The sequence below is a fragment of the Ipomoea triloba genome, chromosome 16, assembly GCF_003576645.1.
Source record: "Ipomoea triloba cultivar NCNSP0323 chromosome 16, ASM357664v1".
NCBI lineage: Eukaryota > Viridiplantae > Streptophyta > Magnoliopsida > Solanales > Convolvulaceae > Ipomoea > Ipomoea triloba.
In genome coordinates, this window is record NC_044931.1 from 10,604,966 (window position 1) to 10,623,687 (window position 18,722).

At 30.6% G+C, this 18,722-nt stretch overlaps 14 non-coding genes across 14 annotated transcripts; all 14 read left to right on the forward strand.

The window, feature by feature from the left end:
- Positions 1 to 2,243: 2,243 nt before the first annotated feature.
- TRNAF-GAA lies at positions 2,244 to 2,316 on the forward strand. Its single transcript has one exon. It is a non-coding gene; the product is annotated as a tRNA-Phe (tRNA).
- Positions 2,317 to 3,434: 1,118 nt separating this feature from the next.
- On the forward strand, positions 3,435 to 3,507 carry TRNAF-GAA. The gene has a single exon. It is a non-coding gene; the product is annotated as a tRNA-Phe (tRNA).
- A 1,118-nt stretch (positions 3,508 to 4,625) lies between these two features.
- TRNAF-GAA lies at positions 4,626 to 4,698 on the forward strand. Its single transcript has one exon. It is a non-coding gene; the product is annotated as a tRNA-Phe (tRNA).
- Positions 4,699 to 5,816: 1,118 nt separating this feature from the next.
- Positions 5,817 to 5,889, forward strand: TRNAF-GAA. Its single transcript has one exon. It is a non-coding gene; the product is annotated as a tRNA-Phe (tRNA).
- A 1,118-nt stretch (positions 5,890 to 7,007) lies between these two features.
- On the forward strand, positions 7,008 to 7,080 carry TRNAF-GAA. The gene has a single exon. It is a non-coding gene; the product is annotated as a tRNA-Phe (tRNA).
- A 1,118-nt stretch (positions 7,081 to 8,198) lies between these two features.
- On the forward strand, positions 8,199 to 8,271 carry TRNAF-GAA. The gene has a single exon. It is a non-coding gene; the product is annotated as a tRNA-Phe (tRNA).
- Positions 8,272 to 9,389: 1,118 nt separating this feature from the next.
- Positions 9,390 to 9,462, forward strand: TRNAF-GAA. The gene has a single exon. It is a non-coding gene; the product is annotated as a tRNA-Phe (tRNA).
- Positions 9,463 to 10,580: 1,118 nt separating this feature from the next.
- Positions 10,581 to 10,653, forward strand: TRNAF-GAA. Its single transcript has one exon. It is a non-coding gene; the product is annotated as a tRNA-Phe (tRNA).
- Positions 10,654 to 11,771: 1,118 nt separating this feature from the next.
- On the forward strand, positions 11,772 to 11,844 carry TRNAF-GAA. The gene has a single exon. It is a non-coding gene; the product is annotated as a tRNA-Phe (tRNA).
- A 1,118-nt stretch (positions 11,845 to 12,962) lies between these two features.
- Positions 12,963 to 13,035, forward strand: TRNAF-GAA. The gene has a single exon. It is a non-coding gene; the product is annotated as a tRNA-Phe (tRNA).
- Positions 13,036 to 14,153: 1,118 nt separating this feature from the next.
- Positions 14,154 to 14,226, forward strand: TRNAF-GAA. Its single transcript has one exon. It is a non-coding gene; the product is annotated as a tRNA-Phe (tRNA).
- Positions 14,227 to 15,344: 1,118 nt separating this feature from the next.
- TRNAF-GAA lies at positions 15,345 to 15,417 on the forward strand. The gene has a single exon. It is a non-coding gene; the product is annotated as a tRNA-Phe (tRNA).
- A 1,118-nt stretch (positions 15,418 to 16,535) lies between these two features.
- On the forward strand, positions 16,536 to 16,608 carry TRNAF-GAA. The gene has a single exon. It is a non-coding gene; the product is annotated as a tRNA-Phe (tRNA).
- A 1,117-nt stretch (positions 16,609 to 17,725) lies between these two features.
- Positions 17,726 to 17,798, forward strand: TRNAF-GAA. Its single transcript has one exon. It is a non-coding gene; the product is annotated as a tRNA-Phe (tRNA).
- Positions 17,799 to 18,722: the final 924 nt, after the last annotated feature.

Below are 18,722 nucleotides of genomic sequence, written 5' to 3' on the forward strand. Positions count from 1 at the left end.
AAATATTTCTCATCTTTCTATTTACAAACTATCGCCTTTTTTAATTTTTTGACAAAAAAAAATGTTGTTATTTTTTGTTTCCGTGCTTTTGCACAAATCAAATTCTTGACACAAATCATGATAGAGAAAACTATTTGAATATTTTTATACTAACCTTGTATTGATCATCAATAAAATTCAACCATGCACTCAAAACTACCACACATAAACCAAGCCAATTGAAACCTTCAAAACAAATCATCTTTCATGTGTGATAACCCATACTCCATCTAGTCTTTCTGGTGTATTACGATGTGGTGTTGCCATATATATCCCTACTAGGAGTACCATAGATCTACAAGATTTAGAGAATTGTGCTTATTGTTAGTGATATCTCACCAAATCTGTTTCTCCTTAGTTATGGCATTTACCCCACTCTGTAATCACTATCATGGTTAGAGTCGAACTGAAACACATTTTCAAACATTGTTACTCATCTTCACCCTCCCTCTCAAACCCTCTCTGTCAATTGTCAAACCACGGCTAGTTAGTGGAGTAGTGACATTTGAAGTGGATTTATGGATTAGTTTCATTTATATGATTGTTAAATAAAGTTTGTTGAGTAGTAGCATTATAATGACAATTTATTACAGTGAGATGTTGCCTTGATTGATTTAAATAGAAACTATTTAATCAATGTTTTTCTTTGCATGAGATTTATTATTTGTGATTTCTCAAAATATCTAATTTTTATATACGGTGGTAATATATCATAGGTTCCTTTCAAGATCTGAAAAAAAAATAAATAGTTCGAAAATCCCGACAAAATAATTCAACAAAACTTGCATGTAAGTAACTTTTTCACCCATTCAAATTTCAAATTGTAAGCTTTACAAATTTTAATTGATGCAGATCTGTTTTAAGACATTTTATTGCATATTAATAACTATATAATAAATAATAACAAATGATTTTTGTTTCACATTATTTTATGAGTGTAATTATCCTAGTTTTTTAATTTGGAATTTACAATAGAAAACAATTATTAAAACCGAGTATGTAACACTCGTACTACGGGGATAGCTCAAATGGGAGAGCGTCAGACTGAAGATCTGAAGGTCTCGTGTTCGATCCACGATCACCGCATATAAAGCCTCTTGTGCGTAAGATGGGATCAACAATAACTATTTACAAAACACACTAGAAACAAACAAATATTTCTCATCTTTCTATTTACAAACTATCGCCTTTTTTAATTTTTTGACAAAAAAAAATGTTGTTATTTTTTGTTTCCGTGCTTTTGCACAAATCAAATTCTTGACACAAATCATGATAGAGAAAACTATTTGAATATTTTTATACTAACCTTGTATTGATCATCAATAAAATTCAACCATGCACTCAAAACTACCACACATAAACCAAGCCAATTGAAACCTTCAAAACAAATCATCTTTCATGTGTGATAACCCATACTCCATCTAGTCTTTCTGGTGTATTACGATGTGGTGTTGCCATATATATCCCTACTAGGAGTACCATAGATCTACAAGATTTAGAGAATTGTGCTTATTGTTAGTGATATCTCACCAAATCTGTTTCTCCTTAGTTATGACATTTACCCCACTCTGTAATCACTATCATGGTTAGAGTCGAACTGAAACACATTTTCAAACATTGTTATTCATCTTCACCCTTCCTCTCAAACCCTCTCTGTCAATTGTCAAACCACGGCTAGTTAGTGGAGTAGTGACATTTGAAGTGGATTTATGGATTAGTTTCATTTATATGATTGTTAAATAAAGTTTGTTGAGTAGTAGCATTATAATGACAATTTATTACAGTGAGATGTTGCCTTGATTGATTTAAATAGAAACTATTTAATCAATGTTTTTCTTTGCATGAGATTTATTATTTGTGATTTCTCAAAATATCTAATTTTTATATACGGTGGTAATATATCATAGGTTCCTTTCAAGATCCTAAAAAAAAATAAATAGTTCGAAAATCCCGACAAAATAATTCAACAAAACTTGCATGTAAGTAACTTTTTCACCCATTCAAATTTCAAATTGTAAGCTTTACAAATTTTAATTGATGCAGATCTGTTTTAAGACATTTTATTGCATATTAATAACTATATAATAAATAATAACAAATGATTTTTGTTTCACATTATTTTATGAGTGTAATTATCCTAGTTTTTTAATTTGGAATTTACAATAGAAAACAATTATTAAAACCGAGTATGTAACACTCGTACTGCGGGGATAGCTCAAATGGGAGAGCGTCAGACTGAAGATCTGAAGGTCTCGTGTTCGATCCACGATCACCGCATATAAAGCCTCTTGTGCGTAAGATGGGATCAACAATAACTATTTACAAAACACACTAGAAACAAACAAATATTTCTCATCTTTCTATTTACAAACTATCGCCTTTTTTAATTTTTTGACAAAAAAAAATGTTGTTATTTTTTGTTTCCGTGCTTTTGCACAAATCAAATTCTTGACACAAATCATGATAGAGAAAACTATTTGAATATTTTTATACTAACCTTGTATTGATCATCAATAAAATTCAACCATGCACTCAAAACTACCACACATAAACCAAGCCAATTGAAACCTTCAAAACAAATCATCTTTCATGTGTGATAACCCATACTCCATCTAGTCTTTCTGGTGTATTACGATGTGGTGTTGCCATATATATCCCTACTAGGAGTACCATAGATCTACAAGATTTAGAGAATTGTGCTTATTGTTAGTGATATCTCACCAAATCTGTTTCTCCTTAGTTATGGCATTTACCCCACTCTGTAATCACTATCATGGTTAGAGTCGAACTGAAACACATTTTCAAACATTGTTACTCATCTTCACCCTCCCTCTCAAACCCTCTCTGTCAATTGTCAAACCACGGCTAGTTAGTGGAGTAGTGACATTTGAAGTGGATTTATGGATTAGTTTCATTTATATGATTGTTAAATAAAGTTTGTTGAGTAGTAGCATTATAATGACAATTTATTACAGTGAGATGTTGCCTTGATTGATTTAAATAGAAACTATTTAATCAATGTTTTTCTTTGCATGAGATTTATTATTTGTGATTTCTCAAAATATCTAATTTTTATATACGGTGGTAATATATCATAGGTTCCTTTCAAGATCCTAAAAAAAAATAAATAGTTCGAAAATCCCGACAAAATAATTCAACAAAACTTGCATGTAAGTAACTTTTTCACCCATTCAAATTTCAAATTGTAAGCTTTACAAATTTTAATTGATGCAGATCTGTTTTAAGACATTTTATTGCATATTAATAACTATATAATAAATAATAACAAATGATTTTTGTTTCACATTATTTTATGAGTGTAATTATCCTAGTTTTTTAATTTGGAATTTACAATAGAAAACAATTATTAAAACCGAGTATGTAACACTCGTACTGCGGGGATAGCTCAAATGGGAGAGCGTCAGACTGAAGATCTGAAGGTCTCGTGTTCGATCCACGATCACCGCATATAAAGCCTCTTGTGCGTAAGATGGGATCAACAATAACTATTTACAAAACACACTAGAAACAAACAAATATTTCTCATCTTTCTATTTACAAACTATCGCCTTTTTTAATTTTTTGACAAAAAAAAATGTTGTTATTTTTTGTTTCCGTGCTTTTGCACAAATCAAATTCTTGACACAAATCATGATAGAGAAAACTATTTGAATATTTTTATACTAACCTTGTATTGATCATCAATAAAATTCAACCATGCACTCAAAACTACCACACATAAACCAAGCCAATTGAAACCTTCAAAACAAATCATCTTTCATGTGTGATAACCCATACTCCATCTAGTCTTTCTGGTGTATTACGATGTGGTGTTGCCATATATATCCCTACTAGGAGTACCATAGATCTACAAGATTTAGAGAATTGTGCTTATTGTTAGTGATATCTCACCAAATCTGTTTCTCCTTAGTTATGGCATTTACCCCACTCTGTAATCACTATCATGGTTAGAGTCGAACTGAAACACATTTTCAAACATTGTTACTCATCTTCACCCTCCCTCTCAAACCCTCTCTGTCAATTGTCAAACCACGGCTAGTTAGTGGAGTAGTGACATTTGAAGTGGATTTATGGATTAGTTTCATTTATATGATTGTTAAATAAAGTTTGTTGAGTAGTAGCATTATAATGACAATTTATTACAGTGAGATGTTGCCTTGATTGATTTAAATAGAAACTATTTAATCAATGTTTTTCTTTGCATGAGATTTATTATTTGTGATTTCTCAAAATATCTAATTTTTATATACGGTGGTAATATATCATAGGTTCCTTTCAAGATCCTAAAAAAAAATAAATAGTTCGAAAATCCCGACAAAATAATTCAACAAAACTTGCATGTAAGTAACTTTTTCACCCATTCAAATTTCAAATTGTAAGCTTTACAAATTTTAATTGATGCAGATCTGTTTTAAGACATTTTATTGCATATTAATAACTATATAATAAATAATAACAAATGATTTTTGTTTCACATTATTTTATGAGTGTAATTATCCTAGTTTTTTAATTTGGAATTTACAATAGAAAACAATTATTAAAACCGAGTATGTAACACTCGTACTGCGGGGATAGCTCAAATGGGAGAGCGTCAGACTGAAGATCTGAAGGTCTCGTGTTCGATCCACGATCACCGCATATAAAGCCTCTTGTGCGTAAGATGGGATCAACAATAACTATTTACAAAACACACTAGAAACAAACAAATATTTCTCATCTTTCTATTTACAAACTATCGCCTTTTTTAATTTTTTGACAAAAAAAAATGTTGTTATTTTTTGTTTCCGTGCTTTTGCACAAATCAAATTCTTGACACAAATCATGATAGAGAAAACTATTTGAATATTTTTATACTAACCTTGTATTGATCATCAATAAAATTCAACCATGCACTCAAAACTACCACACATAAACCAAGCCAATTGAAACCTTCAAAACAAATCATCTTTCATGTGTGATAACCCATACTCCATCTAGTCTTTCTGGTGTATTACGATGTGGTGTTGCCATATATATCCCTACTAGGAGTACCATAGATCTACAAGATTTAGAGAATTGTGCTTATTGTTAGTGATATCTCACCAAATCTGTTTCTCCTTAGTTATGGCATTTACCCCACTCTGTAATCACTATCATGGTTAGAGTCGAACTGAAACACATTTTCAAACATTGTTACTCATCTTCACCCTCCCTCTCAAACCCTCTCTGTCAATTGTCAAACCACGGCTAGTTAGTGGAGTAGTGACATTTGAAGTGGATTTATGGATTAGTTTCATTTATATGATTGTTAAATAAAGTTTGTTGAGTAGTAGCATTATAATGACAATTTATTACAGTGAGATGTTGCCTTGATTGATTTAAATAGAAACTATTTAATCAATGTTTTTCTTTGCATGAGATTTATTATTTGTGATTTCTCAAAATATCTAATTTTTATATACGGTGGTAATATATCATAGGTTCCTTTCAAGATCCTAAAAAAAAATAAATAGTTCGAAAATCCCGACAAAATAATTCAACAAAACTTGCATGTAAGTAACTTTTTCACCCATTCAAATTTCAAATTGTAAGCTTTACAAATTTTAATTGATGCAGATCTGTTTTAAGACATTTTATTGCATATTAATAACTATATAATAAATAATAACAAATGATTTTTGTTTCACATTATTTTATGAGTGTAATTATCCTAGTTTTTTAATTTGGAATTTACAATAGAAAACAATTATTAAAACCGAGTATGTAACACTCGTACTGCGGGGATAGCTCAAATGGGAGAGCGTCAGACTGAAGATCTGAAGGTCTCGTGTTCGATCCACGATCACCGCATATAAAGCCTCTTGTGCGTAAGATGGGATCAACAATAACTATTTACAAAACACACTAGAAACAAACAAATATTTCTCATCTTTCTATTTACAAACTATCGCCTTTTTTAATTTTTTGACAAAAAAAAATGTTGTTATTTTTTGTTTCCGTGCTTTTGCACAAATCAAATTCTTGACACAAATCATGATAGAGAAAACTATTTGAATATTTTTATACTAACCTTGTATTGATCATCAATAAAATTCAACCATGCACTCAAAACTACCACACATAAACCAAGCCAATTGAAACCTTCAAAACAAATCATCTTTCATGTGTGATAACCCATACTCCATCTAGTCTTTCTGGTGTATTACGATGTGGTGTTGCCATATATATCCCTACTAGGAGTACCATAGATCTACAAGATTTAGAGAATTGTGCTTATTGTTAGTGATATCTCACCAAATCTGTTTCTCCTTAGTTATGGCATTTACCCCACTCTGTAATCACTATCATGGTTAGAGTCGAACTGAAACACATTTTCAAACATTGTTACTCATCTTCACCCTCCCTCTCAAACCCTCTCTGTCAATTGTCAAACCACGGCTAGTTAGTGGAGTAGTGACATTTGAAGTGGATTTATGGATTAGTTTCATTTATATGATTGTTAAATAAAGTTTGTTGAGTAGTAGCATTATAATGACAATTTATTACAGTGAGATGTTGCCTTGATTGATTTAAATAGAAACTATTTAATCAATGTTTTTCTTTGCATGAGATTTATTATTTGTGATTTCTCAAAATATCTAATTTTTATATACGGTGGTAATATATCATAGGTTCCTTTCAAGATCCTAAAAAAAAATAAATAGTTCGAAAATCCCGACAAAATAATTCAACAAAACTTGCATGTAAGTAACTTTTTCACCCATTCAAATTTCAAATTGTAAGCTTTACAAATTTTAATTGATGCAGATCTGTTTTAAGACATTTTATTGCATATTAATAACTATATAATAAATAATAACAAATGATTTTTGTTTCACATTATTTTATGAGTGTAATTATCCTAGTTTTTTAATTTGGAATTTACAATAGAAAACAATTATTAAAACCGAGTATGTAACACTCGTACTGCGGGGATAGCTCAAATGGGAGAGCGTCAGACTGAAGATCTGAAGGTCTCGTGTTCGATCCACGATCACCGCATATAAAGCCTCTTGTGCGTAAGATGGGATCAACAATAACTATTTACAAAACACACTAGAAACAAACAAATATTTCTCATCTTTCTATTTACAAACTATCGCCTTTTTTAATTTTTTGACAAAAAAAAATGTTGTTATTTTTTGTTTCCGTGCTTTTGCACAAATCAAATTCTTGACACAAATCATGATAGAGAAAACTATTTGAATATTTTTATACTAACCTTGTATTGATCATCAATAAAATTCAACCATGCACTCAAAACTACCACACATAAACCAAGCCAATTGAAACCTTCAAAACAAATCATCTTTCATGTGTGATAACCCATACTCCATCTAGTCTTTCTGGTGTATTACGATGTGGTGTTGCCATATATATCCCTACTAGGAGTACCATAGATCTACAAGATTTAGAGAATTGTGCTTATTGTTAGTGATATCTCACCAAATCTGTTTCTCCTTAGTTATGGCATTTACCCCACTCTGTAATCACTATCATGGTTAGAGTCGAACTGAAACACATTTTCAAACATTGTTACTCATCTTCACCCTCCCTCTCAAACCCTCTCTGTCAATTGTCAAACCACGGCTAGTTAGTGGAGTAGTGACATTTGAAGTGGATTTATGGATTAGTTTCATTTATATGATTGTTAAATAAAGTTTGTTGAGTAGTAGCATTATAATGACAATTTATTACAGTGAGATGTTGCCTTGATTGATTTAAATAGAAACTATTTAATCAATGTTTTTCTTTGCATGAGATTTATTATTTGTGATTTCTCAAAATATCTAATTTTTATATACGGTGGTAATATATCATAGGTTCCTTTCAAGATCTGAAAAAAAAATAAATAGTTCGAAAATCCCGACAAAATAATTCAACAAAACTTGCATGTAAGTAACTTTTTCACCCATTCAAATTTCAAATTGTAAGCTTTACAAATTTTAATTGATGCAGATCTGTTTTAAGACATTTTATTGCATATTAATAACTATATAATAAATAATAACAAATGATTTTTGTTTCACATTATTTTATGAGTGTAATTATCCTAGTTTTTTAATTTGGAATTTACAATAGAAAACAATTATTAAAACCGAGTATGTAACACTCGTACTGCGGGGATAGCTCAAATGGGAGAGCGTCAGACTGAAGATCTGAAGGTCTCGTGTTCGATCCACGATCACCGCATATAAAGCCTCTTGTGCGTAAGATGGGATCAACAATAACTATTTACAAAACACACTAGAAACAAACAAATATTTCTCATCTTTCTATTTACAAACTATCGCCTTTTTTAATTTTTTGACAAAAAAAAATGTTGTTATTTTTTGTTTCCGTGCTTTTGCACAAATCAAATTCTTGACACAAATCATGATAGAGAAAACTATTTGAATATTTTTATACTAACCTTGTATTGATCATCAATAAAATTCAACCATGCACTCAAAACTACCACACATAAACCAAGCCAATTGAAACCTTCAAAACAAATCATCTTTCATGTGTGATAACCCATACTCCATCTAGTCTTTCTGGTGTATTACGATGTGGTGTTGCCATATATATCCCTACTAGGAGTACCATAGATCTACAAGATTTAGAGAATTGTGCTTATTGTTAGTGATATCTCACCAAATCTGTTTCTCCTTAGTTATGGCATTTACCCCACTCTGTAATCACTATCATGGTTAGAGTCGAACTGAAACACATTTTCAAACATTGTTACTCATCTTCACCCTCCCTCTCAAACCCTCTCTGTCAATTGTCAAACCACGGCTAGTTAGTGGAGTAGTGACATTTGAAGTGGATTTATGGATTAGTTTCATTTATATGATTGTTAAATAAAGTTTGTTGAGTAGTAGCATTATAATGACAATTTATTACAGTGAGATGTTGCCTTGATTGATTTAAATAGAAACTATTTAATCAATGTTTTTCTTTGCATGAGATTTATTATTTGTGATTTCTCAAAATATCTAATTTTTATATACGGTGGTAATATATCATAGGTTCCTTTCAAGATCTGAAAAAAAAATAAATAGTTCGAAAATCCCGACAAAATAATTCAACAAAACTTGCATGTAAGTAACTTTTTCACCCATTCAAATTTCAAATTGTAAGCTTTACAAATTTTAATTGATGCAGATCTGTTTTAAGACATTTTATTGCATATTAATAACTATATAATAAATAATAACAAATGATTTTTGTTTCACATTATTTTATGAGTGTAATTATCCTAGTTTTTTAATTTGGAATTTACAATAGAAAACAATTATTAAAACCGAGTATGTAACACTCGTACTGCGGGGATAGCTCAAATGGGAGAGCGTCAGACTGAAGATCTGAAGGTCTCGTGTTCGATCCACGATCACCGCATATAAAGCCTCTTGTGCGTAAGATGGGATCAACAATAACTATTTACAAAACACACTAGAAACAAACAAATATTTCTCATCTTTCTATTTACAAACTATCGCCTTTTTTAATTTTTTGACAAAAAAAAATGTTGTTATTTTTTGTTTCCGTGCTTTTGCACAAATCAAATTCTTGACACAAATCATGATAGAGAAAACTATTTGAATATTTTTATACTAACCTTGTATTGATCATCAATAAAATTCAACCATGCACTCAAAACTACCACACATAAACCAAGCCAATTGAAACCTTCAAAACAAATCATCTTTCATGTGTGATAACCCATACTCCATCTAGTCTTTCTGGTGTATTACGATGTGGTGTTGCCATATATATCCCTACTAGGAGTACCATAGATCTACAAGATTTAGAGAATTGTGCTTATTGTTAGTGATATCTCACCAAATCTGTTTCTCCTTAGTTATGGCATTTACCCCACTCTGTAATCACTATCATGGTTAGAGTCGAACTGAAACACATTTTCAAACATTGTTACTCATCTTCACCCTCCCTCTCAAACCCTCTCTGTCAATTGTCAAACCACGGCTAGTTAGTGGAGTAGTGACATTTGAAGTGGATTTATGGATTAGTTTCATTTATATGATTGTTAAATAAAGTTTGTTGAGTAGTAGCATTATAATGACAATTTATTACAGTGAGATGTTGCCTTGATTGATTTAAATAGAAACTATTTAATCAATGTTTTTCTTTGCATGAGATTTATTATTTGTGATTTCTCAAAATATCTAATTTTTATATACGGTGGTAATATATCATAGGTTCCTTTCAAGATCTGAAAAAAAAATAAATAGTTCGAAAATCCCGACAAAATAATTCAACAAAACTTGCATGTAAGTAACTTTTTCACCCATTCAAATTTCAAATTGTAAGCTTTACAAATTTTAATTGATGCAGATCTGTTTTAAGACATTTTATTGCATATTAATAACTATATAATAAATAATAACAAATGATTTTTGTTTCACATTATTTTATGAGTGTAATTATCCTAGTTTTTTAATTTGGAATTTACAATAGAAAACAATTATTAAAACCGAGTATGTAACACTCGTACTGCGGGGATAGCTCAAATGGGAGAGCGTCAGACTGAAGATCTGAAGGTCTCGTGTTCGATCCACGATCACCGCATATAAAGCCTCTTGTGCGTAAGATGGGATCAACAATAACTATTTACAAAACACACTAGAAACAAACAAATATTTCTCATCTTTCTATTTACAAACTATCGCCTTTTTTAATTTTTTGACAAAAAAAAATGTTGTTATTTTTTGTTTCCGTGCTTTTGCACAAATCAAATTCTTGACACAAATCATGATAGAGAAAACTATTTGAATATTTTTATACTAACCTTGTATTGATCATCAATAAAATTCAACCATGCACTCAAAACTACCACACATAAACCAAGCCAATTGAAACCTTCAAAACAAATCATCTTTCATGTGTGATAACCCATACTCCATCTAGTCTTTCTGGTGTATTACGATGTGGTGTTGCCATATATATCCCTACTAGGAGTACCATAGATCTACAAGATTTAGAGAATTGTGCTTATTGTTAGTGATATCTCACCAAATCTGTTTCTCCTTAGTTATGGCATTTACCCCACTCTGTAATCACTATCATGGTTAGAGTCGAACTGAAACACATTTTCAAACATTGTTACTCATCTTCACCCTCCCTCTCAAACCCTCTCTGTCAATTGTCAAACCACGGCTAGTTAGTGGAGTAGTGACATTTGAAGTGGATTTATGGATTAGTTTCATTTATATGATTGTTAAATAAAGTTTGTTGAGTAGTAGCATTATAATGACAATTTATTACAGTGAGATGTTGCCTTGATTGATTTAAATAGAAACTATTTAATCAATGTTTTTCTTTGCATGAGATTTATTATTTGTGATTTCTCAAAATATCTAATTTTTATATACGGTGGTAATATATCATAGGTTCCTTTCAAGATCTGAAAAAAAAATAAATAGTTCGAAAATCCCGACAAAATAATTCAACAAAACTTGCATGTAAGTAACTTTTTCACCCATTCAAATTTCAAATTGTAAGCTTTACAAATTTTAATTGATGCAGATCTGTTTTAAGACATTTTATTGCATATTAATAACTATATAATAAATAATAACAAATGATTTTTGTTTCACATTATTTTATGAGTGTAATTATCCTAGTTTTTTAATTTGGAATTTACAATAGAAAACAATTATTAAAACCGAGTATGTAACACTCGTACTGCGGGGATAGCTCAAATGGGAGAGCGTCAGACTGAAGATCTGAAGGTCTCGTGTTCGATCCACGATCACCGCATATAAAGCCTCTTGTGCGTAAGATGGGATCAACAATAACTATTTACAAAACACACTAGAAACAAACAAATATTTCTCATCTTTCTATTTACAAACTATCGCCTTTTTTAATTTTTTGACAAAAAAAAATGTTGTTATTTTTTGTTTCCGTGCTTTTGCACAAATCAAATTCTTGACACAAATCATGATAGAGAAAACTATTTGAATATTTTTATACTAACCTTGTATTGATCATCAATAAAATTCAACCATGCACTCAAAACTACCACACATAAACCAAGCCAATTGAAACCTTCAAAACAAATCATCTTTCATGTGTGATAACCCATACTCCATCTAGTCTTTCTGGTGTATTACGATGTGGTGTTGCCATATATATCCCTACTAGGAGTACCATAGATCTACAAGATTTAGAGAATTGTGCTTATTGTTAGTGATATCTCACCAAATCTGTTTCTCCTTAGTTATGGCATTTACCCCACTCTGTAATCACTATCATGGTTAGAGTCGAACTGAAACACATTTTCAAACATTGTTACTCATCTTCACCCTCCCTCTCAAACCCTCTCTGTCAATTGTCAAACCACGGCTAGTTAGTGGAGTAGTGACATTTGAAGTGGATTTATGGATTAGTTTCATTTATATGATTGTTAAATAAAGTTTGTTGAGTAGTAGCATTATAATGACAATTTATTACAGTGAGATGTTGCCTTGATTGATTTAAATAGAAACTATTTAATCAATGTTTTTCTTTGCATGAGATTTATTATTTGTGATTTCTCAAAATATCTAATTTTTATATACGGTGGTAATATATCATAGGTTCCTTTCAAGATCTGAAAAAAAAATAAATAGTTCGAAAATCCCGACAAAATAATTCAACAAAACTTGCATGTAAGTAACTTTTTCACCCATTCAAATTTCAAATTGTAAGCTTTACAAATTTTAATTGATGCAGATCTGTTTTAAGACATTTTATTGCATATTAATAACTATATAATAAATAATAACAAATGATTTTTGTTTCACATTATTTTATGAGTGTAATTATCCTAGTTTTTTAATTTGGAATTTACAATAGAAAACAATTATTAAAACCGAGTATGTAACACTCGTACTGCGGGGATAGCTCAAATGGGAGAGCGTCAGACTGAAGATCTGAAGGTCTCGTGTTCGATCCACGATCACCGCATATAAAGCCTCTTGTGCGTAAGATGGGATCAACAATAACTATTTACAAAACACACTAGAAACAAACAAATATTTCTCATCTTTCTATTTACAAACTATCGCCTTTTTTAATTTTTTGACAAAAAAAAATGTTGTTATTTTTTGTTTCCGTGCTTTTGCACAAATCAAATTCTTGACACAAATCATGATAGAGAAAACTATTTGAATATTTTTATACTAACCTTGTATTGATCATCAATAAAATTCAACCATGCACTCAAAACTACCACACATAAACCAAGCCAATTGAAACCTTCAAAACAAATCATCTTTCATGTGTGATAACCCATACTCCATCTAGTCTTTCTGGTGTATTACGATGTGGTGTTGCCATATATATCCCTACTAGGAGTACCATAGATCTACAAGATTTAGAGAATTGTGCTTATTGTTAGTGATATCTCACCAAATCTGTTTCTCCTTAGTTATGGCATTTACCCCACTCTGTAATCACTATCATGGTTAGAGTCGAACTGAAACACATTTTCAAACATTGTTACTCATCTTCACCCTCCCTCTCAAACCCTCTCTGTCAATTGTCAAACCACGGCTAGTTAGTGGAGTAGTGACATTTGAAGTGGATTTATGGATTAGTTTCATTTATATGATTGTTAAATAAAGTTTGTTGAGTAGTAGCATTATAATGACAATTTATTACAGTGAGATGTTGCCTTGATTGATTTAAATAGAAACTATTTAATCAATGTTTTTCTTTGCATGAGATTTATTATTTGTGATTTCTCAAAATATCTAATTTTTATATACGGTGGTAATATATCATAGGTTCCTTTCAAGATCCTAAAAAAAAATAAATAGTTCGAAAATCCCGACAAAATAATTCAACAAAACTTGCATGTAAGTAACTTTTTCACCCATTCAAATTTCAAATTGTAAGCTTTACAAATTTTAATTGATGCAGATCTGTTTTAAGACATTTTATTGCATATTAATAACTATATAATAAATAATAACAAATGATTTTTGTTTCACATTATTTTATGAGTGTAATTATCCTAGTTTTTTAATTTGGAATTTACAATAGAAAACAATTATTAAAACCGAGTATGTAACACTCGTACTGCGGGGATAGCTCAAATGGGAGAGCGTCAGACTGAAGATCTGAAGGTCTCGTGTTCGATCCACGATCACCGCATATAAAGCCTCTTGTGCGTAAGATGGGATCAACAATAACTATTTACAAAACACACTAGAAACAAACAAATATTTCTCATCTTTCTATTTACAAACTATCGCCTTTTTTAATTTTTTGACAAAAAAAAATGTTGTTATTTTTTGTTTCCGTGCTTTTGCACAAATCAAATTCTTGACACAAATCATGATAGAGAAAACTATTTGAATATTTTTATACTAACCTTGTATTGATCATCAATAAAATTCAACCATGCACTCAAAACTACCACACATAAACCAAGCCAATTGAAACCTTCAAAACAAATCATCTTTCATGTGTGATAACCCATACTCCATCTAGTCTTTCTGGTGTATTACGATGTGGTGTTGCCATATATATCCCTACTAGGAGTACCATAGATCTACAAGATTTAGAGAATTGTGCTTATTGTTAGTGATATCTCACCAAATCTGTTTCTCCTTAGTTATGGCATTTACCCCACTCTGTAATCACTATCATGGTTAGAGTCGAACTGAAACACATTTTCAAACATTGTTACTCATCTTCACCCTCCCTCTCAAACCCTCTCTGTCAATTGTCAAACCACGGCTAGTTAGTGGAGTAGTGACATTTGAAGTGGATTTATGGATTAGTTTCATTTATATGATTGTTAAATAAAGTTTGTTGAGTAGTAGCATTATAATGACAATTTATTACAGTGAGATGTTGCCTTGATTGATTTAAATAGAAACTATTTAATCAATGTTTTTCTTTGCATGAGATTTATTATTTGTGATTTCTCAAAATATCTAATTTTTATATACGGTGGTAATATATCATAGGTTCCTTTCAAGATCTGAAAAAAAAATAAATAGTTCGAAAATCCCGACAAAATAATTCAACAAAACTTGCATGTAAGTAACTTTTTCACCCATTCAAATTTCAAATTGTAAGCTTTACAAATTTTAATTGATGCAGATCTGTTTTAAGACATTTTATTGCATATTAATAACTATATAATAAATAATAACAAATGATTTTTGTTTCACATTATTTTATGAGTGTAATTATCCTAGTTTTTTAATTTGGAATTTACAATAGAAAACAATTATTAAAACCGAGTATGTAACACTCGTACTGCGGGGATAGCTCAAATGGGAGAGCGTCAGACTGAAGATCTGAAGGTCTCGTGTTCGATCCACGATCACCGCATATAAAGCCTCTTGTGCGTAAGATGGGATCAACAATAACTATTTACAAAACACACTAGAAACAAACAAATATTTCTCATCTTTCTATTTACAAACTATCGCCTTTTTTAATTTTTTGACAAAAAAAAATGTTGTTATTTTTTGTTTCCGTGCTTTTGCACAAATCAAATTCTTGACACAAATCATGATAGAGAAAACTATTTGAATATTTTTATACTAACCTTGTATTGATCATCAATAAAATTCAACCATGCACTCAAAACTACCACACATAAACCAAGCCAATTGAAACCTTCAAAACAAATCATCTTTCATGTGTGATAACCCATACTCCATCTAGTCTTTCTGGTGTATTACGATGTGGTGTTGCCATATATATCCCTACTAGGAGTACCATAGATCTACAAGATTTAGAGAATTGTGCTTATTGTTAGTGATATCTCACCAAATCTGTTTCTCCTTAGTTATGGCATTTACCCCACTCTGTAATCACTATCATGGTTAGAGTCGAACTGAAACACATTTTCAAACATTGTTACTCATCTTCACCCTCCCTCTCAAACCCTCTCTGTCAATTGTCAAACCACGGCTAGTTAGTGGAGTAGTGACATTTGAAGTGGATTTATGGATTAGTTTCATTTATATGATTGTTAAATAAAGTTTGTTGAGTAGTAGCATTATAATGACAATTTATTACAGTGAGATGTTGCCTTGATTGATTTAAATAGAAACTATTTAATCAATGTTTTTCTTTGCATGAGATTTATTATTTGTGATTTCTCAAAATATCTAATTTTTATATACGGTGGTAATATATCATAGGTTCCTTTCAAGATCCTAAAAAAAAATAAATAGTTCGAAAATCCCGACAAAATAATTCAACAAAACTTGCATGTAAGTAACTTTTTCACCCATTCAAATTTCAAATTGTAAGCTTTACAAATTTTAATTGATGCAGATCTGTTTTAAGACATTTTATTGCATATTAATAACTATATAATAAATAATAACAAATGATTTTTGTTTCACATTATTTTATGAGTGTAATTATCCTAGTTTTTTAATTTGGAATTTACAATAGAAAACAATTATTAAAACCGAGTATGTAACACTCGTACTGCGGGGATAGCTCAAATGGGAGAGCGTCAGACTGAAGATCTGAAGGTCTCGTGTTCGATCCACGATCACCGCATATAAAGCCTCTTGTGCGTAAGATGGGATCAACAATAACTATTTACAAAACACACTAGAAACAAACAAATATTTCTCATCTTTCTATTTACAAACTATCGCCTTTTTTAATTTTTTGACAAAAAAAAATGTTGTTATTTTTTGTTTCCGTGCTTTTGCACAAATCAAATTCTTGACACAAATCATGATAGAGAAAACTATTTGAATATTTTTATACTAACCTTGTATTGATCATCAATAAAATTCAACCATGCACTCAAAACTACCACACATAAACCAAGCCAATTGAAACCTTCAAAACAAATCATCTTTCATGTGTGATAACCCATACTCCATCTAGTCTTTCTGGTGTATTACGATGTGGTGTTGCCATATATATCCCTACTAGGAGTACCATAGATCTACAAGATTTAGAGAATTGTGCTTATTGTTAGTGATATCTCACCAAATCTGTTTCTCCTTAGTTATGGCATTTACCCCACTCTGTAATCACTATCATGGTTAGAGTCGAACTGAAACACATTTTCAAACATTGTTACTCATCTTCACCCTCCCTCTCAAACCCTCTCTGTCAATTGTCAAACCACGGCTAGTTAGTGGAGTAGTGACATTTGAAGTGGATTTATGGATTAGTTTCATTTATATGATTGTTAAATAAAGTTTGTTGAGTAGTAGCATTATAATGACAATTTATTACAGTGAGATGTTGCCTTGATTGATTTAAATAGAAACTATTTAATCAATGTTTTTCTTTGCATGAGATTTATTATTTGTGATTTCTCAAAATATCTAATTTTTATATACGGTGGTAATATATCATAGGTTCCTTTCAAGATCTGAAAAAAAATAAATAGTTTGAAAATCCCGACAAAATAATTCAACAAAACTTGCATGTAAGTAACTTTTTCACCCATTCAAATTTCAAATTGTAAGCTTTACAAATTTTAATTGATACAGATTTGTTTTAAGACATTTTATTGCATATTAATAACTATATAATAAATAATAACAAATGATTTTTGTTTCACATTATTTTATGAGTGTAATTATCCTAGTTTTTTAATTTGGAATTTACAATAGAAAACAATTATTAAAACCGAGTATGTAACACTCGTACTGCGGGGATAGCTCAAATGGGAGAGCGTCAGACTGAAGATCTGAAGGTCTCGTGTTCGATCCACGATCACCGCATATAAAGCCTCTTGTGCGTAAGATGGGATCAACAATAACTATTTACAAAACACACTAGAAACTAACAAATATTTCTCATCTTTCTATTTACAAACTATCGCCTTTTTTAATTTTTTGAGAAAAAAAAATGTTGTTATTTTTTGTTTCCGTGCTTTTGCACAAATCAAATTCTTGACACAAATCATGATAGAGAAAACTATTTGAATATTTTTATACTAACCTTGTATTGATCATCAATAAAATTCAACCATGCACTCAAAACTACCACACATAAACTAACCCAATTGAAACCTTCAAAACAAATCATCTTTCATGTGTGATAACCCATACTCCATCTAGTCTTTTTGGTGTATTACGATGTGGTGTTGCCATATATATCCCTACTAGGAGTACCATAGATCTACAAGATTTAGAGAATTGTGCTTATTGTTAGTGATATCTCACCAAATCTGTTTCTCCTTAGTTATGGCATTTACCCCACTCTGTAATCACTATCATGGTTAGAGTCGAACTGAAACACATTTTCAAACATTGTTACTCATCTTCACCCTCCCTCTCAAACCCTCTCTGTCAATTGTCAAACCACGGCTAGTTAGTGGAGTAGTGACATTTGAAGTGGATTTATGGATTAGTTTCATTTATATGATTGTTAAATAAAGTTTGTTGAGTAGTAGCATTATAATGACAATTTATTACAGTGAGATGTTGCCTTCATTGATTTAAATAGAAACTATGTAATCAATGTTTTTCGTTACATGAGATTTATTATTTGTGATTTCTAAAAATATCTCATTTTTATATACGATGTTAATATATCATAGGTTCCGTTCAAGATCTGAAAAAAAAAATAAATAGTTTGAAAATCCCGACAAAATAATTCAACAAAACTTGCATGTAAGTAACTTTTTCACCCATTCAAATTTC